At 52.6% G+C, this 20,867-nt stretch overlaps 1 protein-coding gene across 7 annotated transcripts in view; it reads right to left on the bottom strand.

Moving 5' to 3' along the window:
* Window positions 1–20,867, bottom strand: part of NCOR2 (nuclear receptor corepressor 2) — a 234,396-nt gene that overhangs the window by 175,760 nt on the left and 37,769 nt on the right. Inside the window, exon 2 of one of the 7 annotated variants that reach the window (XM_066979205.1) lies at window positions 11,122–11,227. The exons of 5 other annotated variants lie outside the window; for them this stretch is intronic. The gene's annotated coding sequence lies outside the window, so the exon portion shown is untranslated. Of the gene's footprint in view, window positions 1–8,888; window positions 8,998–11,121; window positions 11,228–20,867 lie in introns of those variants that run through there. One more of the 7 variants, XM_066979206.1, reaches the window with a different exon arrangement.

Raw genomic sequence — 20,867 nt, forward strand, 5'->3', positions numbered from 1 at the left:
TATGGAGCTACAGAAACAAATTACAGAGTAATAAATTTTTCAGAGTGCATCTGAGGGGTACTAAAGGATGTCCCCCTTCATCAAGGTGATGAGGTCAATGCATGAAGGCCTCAGATTTAAGTTACGATGAACTCTGGTTACCCACAGCAAGAAAAGACACAGCATCTGAAATTATCTCTGGTATGAGAATGAGTTTTCCTTGGCACTGGGCTGGCACAGGACAGCTTACGCAGGGACAACAGAGGATTTCCATCCCCAAATCTCCATCACCTCCGCTTGGGCGGCTGAGCTGCTCATGAAACAATTGCAGCCAGCAGCCCTGGCGTGTTTGTGGAAGCAGCCAACAACGGTGGCTTTAGCTTCAAATAGCTGTGGTCCTGATGAGGACTCTGCAGGGGAGGGCACCGGCAGCCACGGCCATTCCCACCACCCCCTGTGAGCTCCCCTCTCCTCCGGAGCCCAGGGGAATCAAGCCCTGCTCCACCTCACCGCCCCAGCCAAAGGCAGCAATAGAGCAGAGCGTTTTTAAAATAGCCAAGAGGCAGCTCGTAAAGACCTCTGAGCCCTCTCAGCCCCCCCAGCTACTGCCAGCTGGCCTCTGTCGAGCTCCCCAGGGAGGGGACATCCGCACCTTGTCCCCCCGGTGCCCCAGCAGCAGGGCCAGCCGCCACCGGCTGCGCCGGGAGCAGGAGAGGAGCCGCCGCCGGCCGTGGTGGTGCCCGAGGCATGGCCTTGGAGCAGGAGGGAGCACGGCTGGAATGAGACGGGCACTCGGGAAAACTCCTGCATTTCCCTTCAAATCCCCAAAGTAAATCAAGGCGTTAAAGTTCCTTGGGTCTGTCCTGTGGACATGGATAAAACCGAGATGTACTTCGCAAACATCCGAGGAATGTTTAAACAAGGAAACCCTAAGGAAGGGGTAACACTCCGATTTTATGTTGCGCAGGAACTTTTATGGATGAACATAACCACCCCCCACCTTCCCCCGCTACGTTTTGTTGCATGCTTTGTCCAGGAAATTGTCTGTTTTAATGCAAAACACTTGACCACAATTTCAACCGATGCAAGGTGCTGCAGAGCTGCGTGCCGTGCAGAGGCAGGGTGTCACTCACCAGCGGTCAGGAAATTCCGGGTTTCCTCTGCAATCACAGCCAGGCTGTCCCAGCGCCTGCTAGCAGCCTCCCAGCTGCCGGGTGCTGCTTGGGGGAGCCGAAACGACCCCGGCGGGAAGTTGCTCGCTTGCGCAGGCAGGCAGGACAGGGAGCTCTTCTGTCCTCCTCCCACAGCTCTGGTTTAAGGGGTGTGGAATGGCTTAATTATGCCCCTCCAGGTAGGAAGAAGTCGCTTGTCTTTAAATACTCAGGCTTTTATTGAGTTAATGTGTTTTAACAAGGTCAGGGCACCAAGGGTAAGCTCTTACCCACCAGGGAATCCATTGCTTCCCCCCCCTCACAATTAAGCAGCATCTGCCATGCTCAATTCAGAGGCTGGGGTTAAAGTTACACGCTTTGCAGATAAAAAGTCAGGAAAAATATTCTAGCAGTCAGAGAGGGCAAAGAAACCTTCCCTTTCTTCGTTGAATCTCAGTGTCCTGGAGAAGCACCCAACACCCAGACCAGCACCCAACGCCGTGCCCCTGGAGGGAGCCAGCTGGGCAAGGGGCGCCTTCGCCTCCCACCACGGGGAGCGCTGAGCTGCTCCAGGCTGCTGCGCTCGCCTTTTGTCAGGCTGGGCAATCACCTCCTTTATTCCTGTAGGGCTACTGGACCCGCAGTTCTGTACGTGATAGGAAAGCTACCTCTCCGAAAGGCCCATTTATGCGAAGAGGATCGGTGAAAGCTGGCAGAGTAGGGATAAATTGCGCATCTCTGACCTTCGGCAGACTCAGTCCTCCTGGAAACAAGTGCCCATGGACCCAAGTCTTATACACGGCCTGAAATAGCCCATGAATTCACCTAAACAAGCAAACTGTAAGCAACACTGTACCCTGGGAAGCCACCCCAGTGCTCTACCCTGTGGGGCCTCTGCGGATGCCCTCCCGAGCCCAGCACGCCGCTGCTGCCGCCTCGCTGCGCCAGGGTTCCTGGCTCCACGGGGATTTCACGCCTGGGGAGCGAGGGAAGCTCCCAGCTCGAATCCCTGTGGTCCCAGCAGTCACAACAGCTGCCGAGCAGCTGGCTGGGGGCTGAACGAGGAGGCGCAGGCCGTCAGAGCCTACCCGCGCCGCTCCGCTCTTCCCACGTCTCCTACGGCACGGTTGGTTGCCCATTGGCAGGAAATCTCCAGGAGCAGATAAATACTGCAGATGAAACGAACAGATAAATATCGCAGACAGATTCTGGAAGTAAACACACGAATGAACGCTGAGTTGTTTGACAGCGTGGAAAGAAATATAAATTGCAGCTTGCCCCCAGATCATCTTCCTTCTCCCGAGCCCTTGAAAAGCCTGGGTTTTGTTTTCACAACAGCCCTCCACGGGGCGAGACCATTCCCACAGCCAGCGAATCCCCACGTGTTCATTTCCATCGGCAGCCTCGCCACAACGCTACCAAGCCCTACAAGCTCCAACTCCCAAGGAAAACCGCACCATTACCTCTTTGAACATACGCCATTCATCACGGCAGATCATTTTACCACGTAGAGCGGAAAGTCGCTTGTGAGCCAGGAGCGGGACAGACTGAAAGTTAGCACGTTACACAAGCAGCACTTCTGTGCCAAGCTTCTGCTTCCAGAGCCCAAGTGCGGCCCCGCTGTTGATTCTCAACAAAGATCACTGCACTCAATCATTAAATAGGTGTTTTAATAAATAGGTGAATCAATCGTTGTATGCCAGAGCTCTAAGAGAGCCATCAGGCTTCATAATAATCCACAGTGTCGCCAATGAAGGTTCTTATACCTCCCTATAAGACATCCTCACGGTGCTGATCTGAAGAACAGAACATGCCATCTATCACTTCTCAACCATTCGTACGTAGACCTTAATGTAAATACAGGCTATATGCGGCCACATTTCACGTAGGGGATGCTAAAAATACAGATGAAACATCGCGGAACGTTAAGAAGCAGTCCTTCGGGATCGCACTGGAGAATATTTAATAAAGTCAAAAGCTGCAGGCTAATTTCCCCTGAGAGCTGCCACTTAGAGCCTGTCGCAGTGAGGATCCATCACAGACAACACGGATTCACCCACACTGAAGAGATAAAAAAAAACAAAAACCAACCCTCTTCTTCCTTCCTTCTTGCCCGCTGCCAGCCATTAGGACATCGCCTTGGGTAAAGGAAGGACGCCCCCGGTCCCGAGCGCTGCCGACAGCACAGCCCTCCGGCAAACCTCAGGGACTGGCTGCGGGCTGCAAACCCGGCGTTACCGGTGCCGCCAGGGGCAAACATCACGCGAGCTGGATGCTCAGAGGGGAGGGAGGGCACCTCCACCTGCTCGCCTGCTTGCTCAGCTCGGAGGAGCCGCCGGAGCAGCGGTGGAAGACGAGAGCCCCACCGAGCTGGAGAGCAGCCGGTGCCTGGGAGCAGCAGCTCCCGACTCCACTTTTTGGCTGTGCAGGTGAGCGGCTTGTGCTCTCTCCTCCGAGGAGCTCTGAAAGCAGGCCGAGACAGAAGGAGCATCGCAGCTTTAGATGGAGCTCTTGACGCTGAGGTATTTCCTGTAGCGTTTCTCAGGAGAGAGGGGGGGAAATAAAAGCAACCAAATGCCTCAGGTCGGCTGCGCTCCACCGGCCTCCCCGGCAGGCAGCGAGCAGATGCCTCACCTGAGCTCAACCTGGCGCTGCTACGTGACTGCGAGGGGTGGGAGGAGACAGGGCCAGCTGAGCAGGAAGGGGAATATCTCCAGCTCCACCACCACAAGGCCCACGCCAAGAAGCGCGCCGCCAGTTCCTCGTCTGCTTTAACTGAGCAGCTCAAACACCGAGCACGGAGGCGGGCAGCTCCTGCAGATGCTTTCAGCCCTGCTCCCAAGCAGCAGCTCAGCCCCTCCTGCTCAGCAGCCTGCCCGCCCCGTCCCCCGAAGCTCCCACCCCATAACCTCCCCGGGAGGATCCATGATCAAACCACTTGCTCCTCGCTGCGATTTGGGCCATGCGGCCTCAGGCAGCGCTGCTTTGTGAACACCTCTCAGCGTGCCCAGCTCTGAAAGATGCAGAGAGGTCTTGTTTAACACGGCCTGGCCCAGTATCCATGCTGCCAGAAAAATAAGCCACCTACCGCTACGCTGCTGCTCTCTTGGGCACGCCGACCTGCAGGTGAGTTAGAAGGGGCACTCGGATTTGGAAGTAAAACCACCAGCCTTTAAACCACTACAAAGCCTGAACGATGCTCCTGTGCGCAAGGGTACCAGGGGAAGGCATCTCCCGTCCACCGCTTTGAAAGGTGGATTTCGGGTCACTGTCCCTTACGCAACAATAGCTACTCAGGGAGGATAAGATCAACCGCTAAGCAGGATTACAAATTTATCTTCCCTCAGTAGTGTGATCTTCCACAAATAATCGTATCACGGAAAATAATACAGAAGGTATTTTTACGAATCGCACTTCGAATCGCTCGTAAAGCATGAAACACCCACACGACAAAAATCAAAGTCTTTTAAGTGCAAGGGCAGTGTGCACCGTGGGGCGTTTGTGAATGCTGCACCTCTTCCCCATCAGTTATGGGATGGCAAGCACAGATGCGGGAAGCAAAGCACAACGATTCTGGTGTCACCAATAAGCCCCAGAAAAACCAGGCACCGCTAAGAGGTGCACATCAAGCCAGCCGGGCTCGGTTCAGAGGGAAGAAGTGAAGCACCACCAGCCGATGCACCACCGGGAGCTGGGATTTGATGTGCTCTACCTTCTGACGGCACTTCCCCGCTGTATCTCCAACACCGGTCTGGATAGCAGCTTCCTGCCGCAGGACTGCAAAAACTGATACCGGCACAGTATAAGATCCAACCCCTGAAGAGGATGAAAGGCAATTTTTACACTCTCGCTCCCTGCTTGGCACTGAGCAGAAGCAGCTCAAGGAGCTAAGCTAGCAGAAAACCACCCTACGAGCTCCCGGTGTAGGTACAAAGCTTCAAACCAACACTAAACTTGCAAATAAGCTTTCAGAGACCACAACTGAAATCCATAAACCTCTACCTCCTGGACTCAAATCTAGTGGTTTTGAGGTGGGATCAGAAGTATTTTCTGAAACTGTGCTGGAAATTAGAAGCTCTATATGTAAATAACACAATTTAGAGCTGCGGACTTCCCAGTTTCCCATCACCATTTGCACAAAGACATCGTCTCATCCCACTAATCACTGCACCAGGCAGCAGTGACTCCATCAGTGACATCACGGGCAGATTTGGTTGCAGGGCTGGTTACATCACCACCCACAAGACATCACACAGCTTCCAAAAGGCCTCAGCAGCTTCTAAATAACTTAAATTAAACAACTTAAATAGATGAAGCCACGGAGGACATATGTTTAAGAAGTCTCAAGCTATTAATTTAATGGAAGTACTTCCAACGCTATCTTTTGGAAATATCAACAGGCAAAGTATTGTCACACGTCACTGCTATGTCAGTGAGCCAGCACATGCTCGTGAATGTTTTGTTTCCAGGAAAAGTGACAAACACGCGTTGTGACTAAAGGACCCCGCAGCAAGGCGGCCGAGAGCAAGACTTTGCACGAGCGTAAACCGAGGACGTCATCGGTGGCGATGGGAAGAGGAGAGCCAAGATTTGCCAAGTACACGACAAGGTAAGCGTGCTCTGAGCCATCTCTCTCCAAGGGTGGGAAAAGTACTCAGAAAAGCCTATTAAAAAAAAAAAAAAAAAAGCATGACTCTCAGCAGAAGGTAACCTGAGTTTAACAAGAAGAATTCCAGTGAAAACCAAGCAGCCATTACAGAATCTGGCAGCGAGCAGCCGGGAACGTGCGCAGGACAGTGTCTTGCTGTCCCTGTGCCACACACCAGCCCCAGACCCGTCACGGGTAGCTGCTCCCCGCTCGGCTTTCCCTCTGCGTGGACTATTTGTAGCAACAGCATTAGAGCAACCACCAAGCAGATGCTTAAAAAATGCAGAATGACGTTCAAATGACATCTATCCATAAATCAGCCCAAACCACAAACATCTGAAGAAGATTTTCACTTAATCCAATTTACTGTAATCTCTCTCTTTAGTTAAAATGACAGAAATGTCAAAATGGGACTTTACTCCTCTGTCAAAGCATCTCATGGTGAAAAGGAAAATAAGCAGGCTCTCACACGCAGCACCACTTATTAGGTTAGAAATGTCAAAACTGTACTTTGATTCTAACTATTAACAGTCACATCCACATGCTGCGCCCTTCTGTTTCACTTCATTTCCCCCAAAAGCGGGCACAGAGCATATGCTCGATGCCAAGCGTCGTCTACACAAAAACACAAGTCACACGTTTTTTGTTTCCAATGACCCCGCGCCCATCTCCGTTCAAGGGCACGCAGCCTCTTCCGCGGGTCTGTCTCATGCTACACCTAAGTCTTGTTTACCATCAAATGTCTCAGGAAGGCTACATCCTATTCCCTAAAAAAAAAATAAAAATAAAAAATAAGCCAAACCTTCCAAACAGACCAACCTTAATTTGCTTTCCCCCATCTCTCCACGTTAATTAGCGAACAGGATAATTGACTCCGTGCCTGGGAGAAGCCAGTCCACAAATATATTTCTGCCTGCGAGTATATGCATATTTTTCCCCAATGGTCACAAAAATTAAGCCATTATCCCAGAGTCCAAGAAAGTGAAAGAAAAATACCTACTGTCAGAGGCGGGGGTCTTCATGCATTATTTAATGAGAACTCTGTTGGCAAAACTGGTGTTGTTTTTATATAAAAGCTAATAGAAATTGTACCTCCAGGTGTCAAAACACTGATGGTAATTCCTGCTGCCTCAGACATCTTGATGTTTCAATTTTAGCAGTATGAGGAGCCTGCAGGGAATCCAAGAGGGTAAAGTGCTTGTACTCAAAGAGAAGCAGAGAGAAGGAGAGCCTTTTTATTTCTTTATAAAGGGCTCAGGGGAACAGTTCTACTCGCTGGAATTATCAGATCTGGTTCCCCTGCTCCTTCCCTTCCTTGAAAGAGGAAGGAGCAAGGTAGGCTAACAAGGAGCGATTGTGTCGCGTCGACAGGAAAAATCGACGAGGCTGCTAAGCAGAGGCGTCAAGACAAAGAGAAAGTGAGCAGAAGACAGTGTTGGGGTGCAGCAGCACAGGAGCAGCTGCCATTAACGGATTAATGGGATGCTTAAATGGCTTCCAGAGAACAGACAAGCTGCGATGGAACGGCAATTTTATTTATTTTTTTCTCCTTCCAGTTTCTGCCTAAAAGCACAGCAGCACGTTGGATCCCAAGCCCCCTCCCTTACCCCCCAGCTGCACTTCTTCGGTCCTGCCCTCGGTGCCGGGGAAGACCAGCGCCGCATCCCCAGGCACAGCACCAGGGGACGTGGCTCACACCGCTGGGCCCCGGGCCCTCGGGCACTGACTTTTACCCACAGCAGCCGCCTCCTGGTTTTCCTCTTAAGAACCACAGTTCTGTAACTTCCTGGTGTCAGCGAATGGAAGCATCCCCCAGGCCTTCCTTGCAGACCTTCCCAAAGCACCGCAGACGCCGGCCGACCCACCAGTCCCATGTTTATCCTCTGCTCACAAACCTCTAAGGTGGCAGCTGACATCCCGACGGCCTCCTCGTGCTCCTTCCCCTTTTCGGTCCCACACCAGACTCCCCTGCTGTAACCCCCGTACAAGTGGCTCCGGGGCTCGGAGCCGAGACCCCGCACGGCGCCTGGCAGCACCGGGGAGCAAACCCGTCGGTACAACCCACCGCAGCGCTCGCTTCCTGGGGCGCCGCGCACATCCTTGAGACCGGCAGCTCTCCGTTTCTCCCTTTCCCAACTACCTGCTCACCTTCTGTCACCTGCCGTCACTCCCCTTTCCGACACGGCGAAGATTTGATTTCCAGACCACGGCGCTGACAACCCACACCCCCCTGGGCCAGCTCTGCCACCAGGATCACGCAGAACCGACTCAGCCCATCGCCTCCCAGCGCCGTGCTGGGGCACCGAGACAAAAAACGAAGATGCATAAAGCACCCCCACCGCCACGCACCCCTGCAGCGCACAGCGAGCTGGCCAAAACGAGCCTCACGGCAAAGGCACGAGGCAGCAAGAATGCTTTCACACCGTTTCGGTAATTAATTTGTTATGGGACTTAGGAAATTGTTGTTTCAGACCCGTGCCAATTCAGCAGCCTCCCCGTTTTAAACTACACCCGCTCCAGGTGTACCACAGCCCATGACCCGAGCAGAAGGTTCAAAACCCCACGCTCCAGGGCTGCAGCTCCTCGGGAAGCCCCCAGGAGCACGTCGCAGGCCAGGCGCCCCCGCACCGCTTCCACCGCCGAGGAAAGAGGAATCCGGACGGCGGGAGGGGAGGGAGGGCTGGGGGGGACAGACGGGGAGAAAACAATAGCTCAGGAATTCACCAGCAGCTCCGCGTGGTGTTCAAGAAAATAAACAACTTCTCCACGCAGCCGCTCAGCCGGGGACACAAAGGTCTCGGAGAGATCCTCCGTTGGGTCGTGAACTCCCGCAACCCCGGTTTCAAAAACAGTGCCGAGGAAATTCCCAAGGAAAAAGTCAGTCAACGCACGAGCGAGCTCAGCCGAGCAGCGCCAGATCGGCTGCCGATCGCCTTCCACCTAAGCACACGCCGAGCCCCTCGCACGTGTGGGGTCCTCGCGCCGACCAGACCCGCGCCCAGCTCCCATTTCACCCCAGCACAGCACCAGCAGCCGGGGCACGGAGCGGTCCCCTCGTACCCAAATCTGTGTCCCCAGGGCCTTCAGGCCCCCCCGGCACCCTCGCTTACAGCTCCGCTAGCACTCCGGGGCTGCCAGCCGCTCCGAGAGGCGTTTGTTGACTTCTTGCTTCTCCAGCCGTGTCTCACAATGCGTGGTACAAACTTTGAGAGGCAATGACCTCATCCGAGCTGGGAAGAGGGAGGCGGGGGAATTGGCTACTCGCCACCTTCTCATTTTTCACATTAAGAAAAAAAAAATAATTTATGAGAGAAAGTCCATTTTATTAGTCTAAAAAAAGAAAGAAAAAAAAATCCCATTAGAACAAGCCGTGGAGCGGGCCGCTCGCGCAGCCCCCCGAGCGGCAGCACCGTGGCTTCAGAAGGGTGCCCCACGGCCGGGGCAGAGCACGGCCCCACGAGACCCACGGGTACCCCAATACACGGCCCTGGGGACACCCCAGCTCTGCAGACAGCTCGGGAGGCACGATGCTGCAGCACAAGCATCTCTGCTGTCTGGCCAGGCAGAGCTACTTCCCCTGCAAGCACGGGGAGGGACTTCCAGCTCTCTCCAACACGTAGCCACCCCAAAAGGGCCGTTACGTGCTCACTGGTGCCTGCAGTTGGGGTTCAGGCACCCGGGAGCAGGCCACCAGCCGCGGCCCTGCGGCGAGCAGCGACTGCGAGGCATGCCCTTCGCCCTGCCCAGACACGCAGCGCAGCCCTCCTGAACACACACGTTGCATGTGCGCAGCGCGCCGCAGACACGGGACGCGTGAATTCTGCGTACTCACACATTTTATATACTCGTATTACTTATGTTATAGATTCACACATACATTACTCATAACTGTTAAGAACAGAACATACAGTTCATCTTGGCACAAATCCCAGAGGAAGAAAAAAAAAGAAAAAAAAAACTCGCAGCAACAAATCTAACTCGAGTCCAACAGCATCTGTGGTAGGAGCTAGAAGAGTATTATGGATCATTAAATTATTGAATTATTTTGTATAACACACCCGTGTGTCGCCAATAACACGAGTCAAGCCTGCTGTTTGAAGGAGCATTTCCCGACCTGAAGCACTCCCCCAGCCTCTGAAGTTTTTGCCTGTAACTGCCGAACACACGCAGCAACCACAGGAAACGCTGGGAAAAGCCATTTATTTCTGTAGCGTGCCTTTGACAACCCCTCACACACATCAATCAGTTCCACGCCTTCTCTGCGTTTCGAGCCAGGGCCCAAACACATTAACGTGGGACTGTAATTGTACCCAAATAGCAGGTTTTTTCCCCAAGTTAGGCACGCTGGCCAGAGCCGGCCGCGTTCCCCAGTGGGGACTGTCACAGCCGTACACATATTTCCTCTTCACGCCCCACACCACGATGACAAAGTCAGCCCAATCAGCACGGACCGAGAACGTAACTCCCTAGCAGGTCACCATGCGATGAGGGAAAACGTAAAAGGCACAGCACACCGAAGCTTTCACGTGCTTTTTAACTGCTACAGCAGGTTTCCCAGTCCCGCTCCCCTCGCCATCCCGCTGGGCACAGGATTCCCACCGCACCACCGACATCCTCCCCAGGGACTACGGTGCCGCGACCCTTGGACCCAGCGAAGCCATCCAGCCTCAAAGTTTTGCGGGCAGGGTTTACCGGCAGTAATTCCCTTTCTGCAACAGCCAGCACAAAAACAGCAGCTGCAAACTCCCACTGGCCTGACCGAAGTCAAAACACACCGCGTGCTGCTTTTCAGGCAAACCCAAATTACAGCGTCGTCTGCTGACTGTTCCAGGGACGAACAAACCCACATTAATTACAGGCTAACTTCGCAGTTCACCTCTCAAAAGCACAAAACATCAGCAAAACTGCTTTGATCACAGCGACAAATCTGTCTCCAGCCGGCACAGCAACGTGTAAGACCGAGACACTCGGGGGAAAAAAAAAAAAAAAGAAAAAAAAAAAAGGAAAACACAAACTTTTTCTCCCCGTTCTGCTTGCCCACAACCCTCCCCTCCTTCCCCCAAAATAACATGCTGCAAGCCAGCCCGGGCTGAGGGACACAGCCACGTCTGAGAGCAGCAGAGGCTCACGAGCCCTCGCAGCTCCTCTCCTCCAGCCAGAGGCCGGCCACCCCCGGGCAGCCGCAGGGGCGCGTTCCCAGCCTCCAGCGCCGCAGGCTGCTCCCGCGTCGCAGGGCCAAGCCCCGGTTTCTCAAAGGAACTTCTTTCTGCCCCGGCCTGCTCCAGCTCGCCAGACAAAACGCCACCAAAACAAAAGCAGCCCGGCCGGCCCGGGGGCACTCACCTAGCGGCATCCCCGCGTCACCTCCGCAACCTCCCGCGTCGCTAGCAGCCACCGTCGCAGCTCCGAAATAAATAAATAAGAGAGGCCACACAGCCTTAAAACTGAGCTGGAAATGAAATGGAAAGCCTGTAATTATTTCTCAATGCTCCTGCCAGTCTCAGCCTATAAACACAGTGGATTACATAAGTCCACCCCTCCTGTTTTGAAGCCAAAAGTATGAGCTTTTCCTCCAGCTCTGGCAGCAAGTAATAATTCCTCGTAGCCATGGCAACGCTGGCTGGCTTCCAGCAGACAATGGGTGAGTTGAAATACTGCGAGGCCTTTTTATAGCTTAGCTCTGAAACCCTCTAAAATATGAGCTATCTTACGGCTAACCCGACTCGACAACCTCTCTCCTCTTTAACCGTTTCCTGCCGGCCGTGCCCAGGATCGGGGATGGCGGCGAGGGGCTGCTCCCCTCCTGCTGCCCTCACGGCCCGGCAGCGCGTCCGAGGCGAGGCCCTCGGTGACTTCTCCTCATCCCGCGCCGAAACCCCAGCCAGGAGGGCCTGCAGCAGCAGCTGCGGTGACCGCCACGGGCTGCAGGCGGTGTTTGGGTTCCTCCTGGTTTATTTCGGGCTGCTGCTCAGCAGGTAGGTTTCCTGTGACGTTTTCGCTCCAGCAAGCTGTGCGAGGTGCTCCTCTCGGGTTCGCCTCGCTCGAGAGAAAGCAGCCAGACAGCAAGGTAACGCTCACGTGTGCGTTACGCCGCCCTCGCTGTCTCATGTGAGCAGGGCTGGGGTTTGTGGGGCTCTGGGCACGACCTCCGGAGCAGCAGGAAGCCAGCAGCTTCCCAAGGCCTTCTTGGCAAATCCTGGGAGACCTCACCTGTCCAGGCACCCTCTGTACCCGCGGCACGCTGTCCCCACGCAGCTCGGATGCTGGCTGAGGGAAAAGCACAAAGGCGCCCCGCCAGCCCGGGCCAGACTCAAGACTCAAACAGAGAAGGAGAATTCACTCATGGCGTGCTTCAGACTGCTGAAGCCCAGGGGTCTAGTGACTGATTTTCCTCCAATTCCACCAAAAGCAGAGGCTCATGGACACGCAGCAGCTCCCAGGACCACCAAGTTAGTGGTGGGCCTCCAAAAGCACACCAAGCTGCCCAGGACAACTCCACAGCCCCCAGGCAGCCCCACATCCACCTCCGAGCGGGATCGCCGCAGCTCCAAGTAACGCTCACCCCAAGGGCTGGGAGATCCTCTGCAATCTGCCTAGTTTTGCAAGTTAGCAAATAAGCAAGGAAAACAATAGAAATTAGGGAGGGAAAAAAAAAAAAAAAAAAAGCAGAGCCAAGGCCACTGCAAAAACACAGCTAGCTCACTTGTGAGTGCTCGAAATAGCGCTGCCAGCATTCACGACCCGGCTCCAAGCCTGGCAGCAGCCCTGGGAAACCCAAAGGCCCCGTTCGCTGGTGACTCCGTGGGGCCGGCCCCGAGAGCAGGCGGCCTGCTGCCCCGACACGCGGGAGGAAAGGCTTGGATGCGTGACCCATGGGAGCCTTTCGCCCTCAGAGGCTAGAAGGCAAGCAAAAAAGACCGTTTCTTTCTAAATCTCATTAAATCGGAGAGCACGATTATGATTTTTTAATGCGCAAAGGTGATAACGTTGCTTGGAGCTCTAGCTCAATTAATTATTTTATGGGGATAAACACACGAGGACACACTAAACGCAGACCATCAAGGTTTCCTGGTACCTGGCCTCGCAGGCTTACAGCTGCTCAGTCCCTGCTACAAGGCTGCACCTCCTTACGCCAAACAGCACAATTCTCACCGGAGTGGGAATTACTCGTCAGGATGCATCAAGCTGTAGCTCAATTTGTAGCGCTGAATTCTCACAGAAACTATCTGGGGGAAGAAAAAAAAAAAAACAAGAAACTCAAACAATTGTCTTCCACCTCTTAGCACAAACCAGGATGTGGCAAACCCTGGCAGATGCTCGTTCTTGCAGCGAAACCTCCGAGATGGCCAAGAGTAGCAGTTGTTGCCTCAGATAATTGAACGCACGTTGTGCTACTGCGGCGCCAGGCGAAGCCACGCACGGGACAGGAGCCCCAGCCGGCAGGGGCTGCGTGCCGTGGTCCTGGGAGCTCGGGGTTAATCGAAGCCAAGACTTGGCCGTCACATCTCTTCACGCTGCTTTGTCACATACACGTCTGGAACACTTACATTTTCTAGGCGAGAAGAGCAGTTCTTTGTTTTGTTTTTTTTTTTTTTAAATGACCGATTCTCTGGGTTCCACCCCAGTAAGTAACAGGCGAGCAAACCACAGGGAACTGAAACCCAGAGAGCTGCTTAGGGGCGGGATCCGGCCCTGCCTGCCCGAACACCGCAGACGTTTGGCTAAATTTCATACTTGGCTCCTGGGGTGAAATCTCAGTGGGTCTCAGGATATCTTCCTGAACAGACGGCATTCGATCCCCGCCCCACGTCCCCAACCTGCTTCAAAACTCGCCATCACGAAGATGACATTTAAGAGAACATGGCCACAAAACGCTCTCCCCCAGGTCTGAAAATAAAATAAATAAAAAATACAGGCACTTTGGGAAAAAACAAACAGACGATGTTTTCTCCTGGCTCTGAGGCATCACGGGCACGCGCCTGCAAAGACGCAGGACCTTCAAAGCAGGCTTCGGGGGCCACAGGAAAGAGAAGAAAATGAGGTCAGAGCCAGCAGCTCTGGAGAAACCCCGCTGCCCTTCCCCAGGCCAGCCTTCCTTCTCCGGGCAGGGAACATCCCCACAACAACCCCAGACACTCGGATGTGTGATCCAAAATGGGGAATAACAAGTCGCAACTACAAAGCCCCGCTTAAACTTTAAAATGGCATCGCACTACACACGCTCTTCCAGCTTAGCCCCTTAATTAAAGAGGCTATTCTTTACAGCGCTGGAGCCGCTCCAACTCCCATTGTTAAATTTAAAATAAAATCCTGCAACCCCACAGCATCTGTAAGACATTAGAACATTCAATACTGACTTCTTTATTCAGCTTTAAGACATCATTTAATGATTTTTCCTCTCAAACCCCAAATCTAAGGATTTAAGGGAAATAACCAACAGCACCTTTTACAGGATGGTTTGTTTTGTGTTTTTTTTTTAAACGAACCTTCTGCCATAATATCCGTGACCCTTACCAATTCAAAACTAATTGAAAACACTTGATCACGTACAGCTTCTAGACAGGCCGCAAGACCAGAACCCGTCCAGCTCCGGGGGTCAGGACAAAGCAGGCCCCGTAGCATGGAAGCCAGCTCCAAACACGATCCATTCGTGCTTCGGGACAAAACATGAAGCAAGCAGATTCGACCACAGAAAACCACCATGAGCACAAGAGAAATGCATCAGAAAGACCATTCTGGCCATTGCTAATAACGCTGTGCAACCACAAGCCAGAACCTTGTTATTATAACCAGCAGAGCACTGCAAGGTCGGCCTTTATTTCCCCTGCTCCCTCCAGAGAGGAGCCGCACGCAGTCGTGTACAGCCACTGCTCAGGTGGTGTCTGAGCTCTGGGAAACAGACGTACAGCTACAGCAAGGGGTCTGGACACGACGCCTTTCCCGATGGGACGTGGAGAACACCCTGGGCTGAACGCCAGGCCTCTGCAAGTCAGCGGGGCCTCCGCGCACTGCACGGGGAGCAGGACTTCAAGCCTGGTGGCCGGCACTACCACCTCCGAGGACGTGCTGGCAGGCCGCGGGGCTGCTGACGAGCCCCCGCGCTTCCACGAAGCCCGTACAGCTCTAACAGCACTGCCGGTATCCCTCCTGTCAGCACCTCCACAGCCCCTGAGACGTTTTGGGGCGACGGGTGGAAGTGCAGGAGACCTCAGGACTAACATTCAAGTGCAGTTCAGGAAGGAGAAGGATGCCTGTGGCCTCCTCCCCAACACAAAGTCATGCAGGAAGGTGACCTGGGCGAAAGGGGCAGCTCCACAGGGCGCAGGGCTCCAGCTGGGTGTCCCCAGAGCACCCTGGCCCCGCCACGAGCCTGCCTGCCGCCCTGGGGACCGTTCCCATCCAGCCTACACGCCAGCGAGCTGCAGTCGCTTCCGTCGCTGTCCCGGCGATAGCATCCCATCGGCGCTGTGCTCGCGGCCACTCCTGCCTCCTCGCTCACCGCCGCCCCGCTGAAAACACGAGAAGGGCAGCGAGGTTTGCAGAAAATCCCGGCGAGTTATCTCGAGCAGTTCCCACAGCTAATTAAACCGTTCAGTCATGCATGCTTTAAAGTTCATAAAATTAAAAAAAAAAAAAAAAAAGTCACAAAAACAAATACAAAAGCCTGACAATTAGTGGAAGCAGCTTTGTTTGATCAACTCTCCCCGTCCTGCCAAGCAGCTGTGGCCACAGCACCAAACCGCTCGGGCAAGCCAGCCCCGCGCTGACCGTGCCACCGAGCTCCTGCCCCCAGCCCAGAGGCACAGCCACACGGCCAGGGCTAACCCTCCTCTGGCTCCGCAAGCCAAAGCCTTCAAAAGCACCCAGCCAGCCCCAGGCGAGATGCACACCGGGCATGCCTGCCCCTGCAAGTGGAGCCTGCAGGGGAAAAAAAGCTTCGCGTGGGCCAAGCGCGTCGTCAGGAACCCGCTCTGACGTCAGGAAATGCTGCTCGCACAGGCAGACCGGGGAAACACGTGGCACGTACATCGGGACCGAAGGATGCTGGAAGAGGAACACAAAGAAGGGAGGAGATGGAAAAAGACGACTCATTCAGGCATCGATGCAAAAGCTGGCATTCCCAGGCAGCCTTCCTCTAACTGGATCAAGAGACTCGGCGGCAGAACGCAGCCCGTGCACTCAGTGAGCCCACGTCAGCCAAGCAGAACCGAGCTCACACACGGCCCGAACTGGCGCATGGCAAAGAGCCACAGAAGGAGAAAATCCACACGCGTAGGAAGGCAGCTTAAAAGGAAAAGGGGAAAAAAAATTAAAAAAAAGAGGGGAGCAGGGGAAGCGTTTCATCATGCTTTTTAGAGCAACAAATTAGAAGGGAAGAAAAACAACATCAAGAACACGATCCAAAGCTGTGCTACAACAATAAGTCTTCGCAATTGTTTCAGGGAGCTCTGGATTGTACCCTTGCCAAAGGCACTGCCCAGGCTATTCAAAAAACTAAAAAAGCGTGAAGAACTATTCCCCCCCCCCAGGCACACCGCTACAGTACGCGGGACCCCGCGCATCTTCCTAAGACGTGGGACAGAGGCAGGGAAAATGTAAGAGGCCACTTGAACAAACCCCATCTAACAGTTCTGCAAGCAAAGCGAGATCACGGAGAAGATATTCAATAGCTGGTTACAAAACATATCAAATCCCAGAACAACCCAAAAAAAAAACAACTAGCTCAGGCTGGATGTGGAAACACGAGGCAAGCGAGATCAGAGGAAGTACGAAAATCCCTCTTGTGCAAGCCATAAAGCTAGGTACAGATTTGAGGACCCACGTCCAGCCACCGACCAGCAGCAGCGGCTTCACACGGGTTTGGAAACGAGGCTGAAATCCATAAAAATTTTCCAACTTCTCTCTTAATGCAGGAAATGGTAAGCCCTGAGCCTACCAACCATCATACCGGTCCTCTTTCAGGGGATTCATCATCCCCTTATTTGGGGCCTGAAATGGAAATATCAAAGAAAAAAAAAAGACAGAAAAGCAACCCGAGGACAGGGCTGAAGCCCGGCCACGCAATTCCGATGCCTCCGAAGCGCACGGCTGCTTTCTGTTTATGTTCAGCCACAGCTTCCCCTCCACACCCCCCTCCTTCCCCTTACACACTGATATGCCATTTCAGATCTCCTATCTGCTGCCTCTGCCCACTGCATCCTCAGGGTTTAAAATAAGAACGCTAGGACAAATGCTGGGTAAACCCAGTCGCTATGAATACTGCAGAAGCAGCGCGGCCGAGGGATATTGCAGCCTAGTCATATGCTTCGATATTTTGTCCCCAAGAGCTCGGCCAATCCATTTAGCAATAGAGCAGGATTCTAATAATAGATACAAGGATACACAGGAGATAAATGTACACAAGCCAAAAATAAACTCCAGCCTTGCTATAATTTCAATGCAGGAGCTAAACTGGGAAATGATAAATGAACACAGTTTCCACAGTTGAGTCAAGAGGAAAATTTAACTCCCACCCTCCCAAGAGCAAACACGTTGCACGCTGGGTGGGAAACTTTCCGAAAGCTGAAGGGTTGGATGAGCATTACTTTTTAAATACGTTTCTCATTATTTCAAACGACACCAGAAAACGCTTTACAGTGTTCCAGTGAAACTAGAAGCAGATATTAAGCAACTGTGCATGTTCTCGAACAGCGAGCTGCCTGCAGTTGCGGGGCTAACATCCAGCTCGAAAGCTGCCTTCGGCTCCCCGAGAGCGGTGTAGCTGCGCCGAAGCTCATTTCGATCTCAGTAAACGATCTCAAATTAAAGCTTTAACACGCTCATACACAGCTCTAAAACTCCTACATACGTTTTCCCTTTATGAGTTTTAGCCCGTCTCCAGTCTACGCGCTAACCACGCTCCCCCCGCAGCCCCTGCCCTGGCTTCAGAAAGCCAGCCCTGGCGTTTCATGGGATTAACCGTTTCCACACACAAGTCACCCGAGGGCTAACTCTGCCCTTCCCGCAGGAATACCCGGAGGAGCCTCAGGGATTTCACAACCCTAAGCCACGTGACGCCACCCGTTACACACAGCCACCTACTGCGTGATCGAGCCGAGGCGCGCGCACCGCGGGCCAGAGGGGAGCTGCGATCGCCTGGCCTGCCCCCACTGAGATGGCTCGAGCCCAGGGCTTCACCCAGCTGCTCTCGGATGTATCCCAGGCTCTGGGCTCCCCAGCAGCCTCTGTGCCCCTCCGAGCCCACCCCAAAGGGGCTCCAGACCCACAGCACCCATCGGCTGCAGCGACCTGCCCGGGGTCCGCAAGGCGCCCTAAGAAGCGGCACAGCCACACCAAGGTGCCTGCAAGCACTGCCGCCTTGACAAGCTCTGCTTTTAACCCGCAGCTCCCAGGATGGTACCAGGTCAGCCTTCTTCTGTCCCCGAGCACCTGAAGGGGTCCCCAGGCAGCCCTGATATTTCTCCCATCTGATTCTCTCAAGCTCTCACAAGTCAACAGGCACAGGGTCGTTATCCAAGAGTGATGCAAAATGGGCCAGAGCAGATCTTGAACCACATTCAAGCCCTTCCTCCGCTGCATGACTGCTTGATCCTCTCCTCCCTTAAAAAACAGCCCTGTCTGTGGCTTTAGAGCCCATTAAAGGGCACATCTGGGGGCTAACGACCACATGAGCATCCTTCTTTGGGCAGCTTTTGGGTCGGAAGAAAGTCATTAGCAGATCATTACCAGATTGATGAAGGTGTAGGAAACTGCTCAGAAGCCCTGTCCGAACACTAACGCGAGGACAGGTAGGATGGTCCCAGAGGTCTCATCCAGGTTCAGAGCTCATTCCGTGCTGCAGAACTGGACCATTACCTCTGCTCACCCAATTAAAAAGGAGCAAACAGCCACGCTCAGGATGGAAGAGACCCTTTGCATCAAACCGGGGACATCTGGCACGCTTTGCTGAAGGTCTCCGGTCATGCACACAAGGTATAATGCTATCTAGTAATCTCAGGAAACATCCATGGGTTTTTCAGCCTCCTCTAGAAATTGAGATTCAACAGGAAACCACAAATACACCAGGCAATTAATTTTTCTTTACCAAATGTTTTCAGTCATGTCGCAATTTTAACAGTAAGCAAACTCTTTGGGTTCCTTCCAGTTCTTGTGCAACGATGTTCCTCATTTTTCATTTTATTTTTTTTTTAAATAATCTGGCTGAGATTTTCGAAAAGAATTTAAAACAAGTTAGGAAGCCGGTTCGAACGGAGCATACTCTCTCCACTAAATATTTACCCCCCAAGAGGTTTTTATGTCACACAGCGGAGGTTTTCTACAAAGAAAACAAATAAAGACTTTTCCCAGCTAAAAATACCAAGAATAGCCTAAGAAACAAGAGCAGAAAAACATATCTACCGACACAGGCAACACCAAGCTCTCTGAGCCACATAAATAAAAGTCTCATTCAAACATTCCCCCCTTCCCTCCCAGCACCATTCCAGGAGAACAAAGAAACATTAAGTCTTACTTTCCTGGTGTACATTTGATCAGACCTTCTGTTAACACAATATGACAACAGCAATGAAGGGAAGAATATCACAGCTAAACAACCGTCTACCATTCCCCTTCCTTCTGCTGAGTCCTTGCTGACGCAGGGATGGAGCAGCTGCTGTCTGTTTTTAAACAGCTCCATATTTCATAAGAAGCTGCTGATTTCTGAAAGGACAGAAAACCCAGCCAATGGCTTACAAAATAAGAACCAAATGAAAGCAATTCAGGACACAGTATTTAAACATCATGTCCATTTGCACAGCTTCCTTCCAAGACACCACCACAGCTGAAATCCCTGAGACGACTTCATCCTCTACCTTACCCCAACCGCCTCCATTACCCCATCAGCACAACTTCTAAGTGTTCATTTAAAAAGAGCAGAGGACTCTGGAAAACCTATCCCATGGCTCTAGAGAAGAAAATCTTGAAATATGGGAGAAAAACCAATGCCTCCAGCTCGACACAATCATAGGAACTACAACAGCACCAAGTTAACATTACCCTTCCCAAGTCCTGCCTTCTGCTGCCTAGGGGCACTGTATTAACATTAAATTGTCGCTTGGGATGGAAAGATTCTCCTTGCAGGACCCAGCCACATGTCTTGAACATCTGAACACTCACCAGCAAAAGATACAGATATAGATATTTATTTTTAATCAGGGATGTATCAGATCTCTGGAAAGACTCATCACTACTGAAATTCCATACTTGGCTCTTAAAAATCTGCATCATAGGATACAGGTCACTGAGTATTAGGATCTCAAAAGAAAGGATGTTAAGCCTTTTCTGTTCTGACTCTACAGCTCTCACTTCGGCTGTTAAAAATAATGTGTTACACCAGGCAAGTCCTTCCTGAGAGGCTCCAGATGCCTGCTGTCTCCTTCCCAGTTAATAGCTGTAGTAACAATACCGCTTTTTAGACTGTTTGTATCATGTTGATTAGCTTGGATAAAGACTTGGAAAAGGAGGAGGGAAAAGAGAACATGCAGTGGGAGGAGGACTTAAAAAAAAAAAAAAAAAGTCTTTCATCTGCTCTAATAATTAGCAGGTCATGCTGAAAATGATCAGCATCCCTTTAAAGCAACTGTGCATGAAATGTGCAGAGCCCTGCTCAGGTCACTGCACCCGTGCAAGTCACTTAGCTGTATCAGTCACCAAGACCTCGTGGCTTGCTGAAGTCCCCTGGCTTCCTGCGGGCTCCGGCCGACATCCTTCTGATCCCTTATCCCCTCTCTGGCAGAGGCAGGGTAGCAAGGCTTGCCAGTCTTGCCACAAGGGAGGCAAGCACAAAGGTGCTGAGGCAAATCAAAGGCTAATTATAGGTTTGCAAAGGGCCTTCAGATCCTCTGATAAAGAAGCACAGGGCAATGCCTTGCAAAGCATTTGCCATCCCTGGAGAAAATTAACTGAGTGCAAGAGCCTCGTGTTCTTTGCCTGTAGGTCCCTTTTCCCAAGGAGACAATCAGCAAAGAGGCAGACTCTGCCCAAACATGACAAGATCTCTTATTATTCATCGCTGTAGCTGCAGTCCCAGACGTCTCTGCAATGCCCACGTT

Source organism: Anser cygnoides, chromosome 17 (genome assembly GCF_040182565.1).
Source record: "Anser cygnoides isolate HZ-2024a breed goose chromosome 17, Taihu_goose_T2T_genome, whole genome shotgun sequence".
NCBI classification, from domain to species: Eukaryota; Metazoa; Chordata; class Aves; order Anseriformes; family Anatidae; genus Anser; species Anser cygnoides.